Source organism: Aplysia californica, unplaced genomic scaffold (assembly GCF_000002075.1).
Source record: "Aplysia californica isolate F4 #8 unplaced genomic scaffold, AplCal3.0 scaffold00180, whole genome shotgun sequence".
Classification (NCBI taxonomy): domain Eukaryota; kingdom Metazoa; phylum Mollusca; class Gastropoda; order Aplysiida; family Aplysiidae; genus Aplysia; species Aplysia californica.
This window is the reverse complement of record NW_004797450.1, coordinates 781,806-783,338: the sequence shown is the minus strand read 5'-3', so window position 1 is coordinate 783,338 and position 1,533 is coordinate 781,806.

Sequence of the window (1,533 nt, the reverse complement as noted above, 5' to 3'; positions counted from 1 at the left end):
AAAAAAAAAAAACCAATCGACCAACCTCCACTAACTTTATTTGGGCTACCCGTTTTTCACGACGGTAACTGATCTCTAGAAGTTAAGAGTAAGTTTTGCTTTCCAAGTGCAATATCTTTGTCGTTCAATTCAGTTTTATCTCTGTGCTCGGGACAGTAAGAGCGTATAAGTAACGAACTATTATTTAGTTCAATACAATAAATATTGAAAAAAAAGAAGAATTTTACTCTATAGTTTCGGCCCTAAGATTGCTAGAATAACGATACATAGTAACTTTATTTGGGTTAGGAGTGGAGTTACGGGTAATAAAGGTGTATTGTTTCGTATTGTTGGGGCTATAGCTAGGCCTTCTCAGTATCTGAGAAAACCTAGGGATATAGCCAAACAAAAATTCTCAAAAAAAGACATGAGGACGCCTGTGCGTTTCAGTTCAATTGATGCATAATCCAAAGCACCCTGTAAATTTCTGTTTACATTGCTAGTAGGGCCTACCTAATAATTCTAAATCTATGTCGTTCATTGGAATTAGATTCTATACTGAAGGTCTACTAACTATGTCAAGTCAGGACGTGGTGGAACAGGCGCTCGTCATTCTTTGGGCACATGGAGTTATTGGTATCATCTTAAACCTTGTCAATTTGTCCATCTTTTGATGAACAAACTACTCATCTATGTTGAAAAAAAATCAAGATATTTATTTGCAATTGAAGGAGATGGGTCACCTTGTTTCAGGTGTAAAATTAGCGAGAAAATGGTCGCCAAAGTTTGATGACTTCCGTGGCTTGAGAGTCCTTGGAAACTGAGAATTTACAATTTTTGTACCTTTAACCAACATTTTTCAGTAAAAATCTACACAGAAATGTTTATAATGGACATAAAAGGAGTTGATCCAAAAATCAAAATTTCACTTTAAAAAATCCCAACAACAACAAAAAAAACCAAACCGTCGAAAAAAGCGGGTAGATCTATCTTCATTATTTGACAAGTGCCTTATTTCACCACGATGTGTCGTCAGGTCTGTTCAGAGTTTCGTTCCATCGACTTCGCCACATTCGGCTTTCTGTAGGTCTAGAATCTAGATTCTACTCAATGACAGTGCTGCTAAGACAAGGCAAGCTATATTATCAAGATTACAAACACATTCCTTAGTTACAACCTATAACAGCCTATTATAAACCTTGCAGGTTCAGAAGGAAGGACGTTTGGTTATGTTGGCAAGTGTAGCCCAAAATACCAAAGATCGTGCGGTAGTAGAGAATCTTTGCAAATAAATTACTGCTATCTGGGGGTGGCTATTCATAACCCAAATAAGGACAGTGCTTTTTTGGGCTACATAATATAGACTAATTAATACTGTGACTCCCACCCCACTACCCCCCTCTCTGCGTTCTCTCTCTCTTTGTTCTCTCTATCTCTTTGCTCTCTGTCTCTCTCTCATTCTTAATTTTTACTTTTTATTTTACTTTTGCATGTGTGTGTGTGTGTGAGTGTGTGTGTGTGTGTGTGTGATTGTGTGTGTGTGTGTGGTGAGGG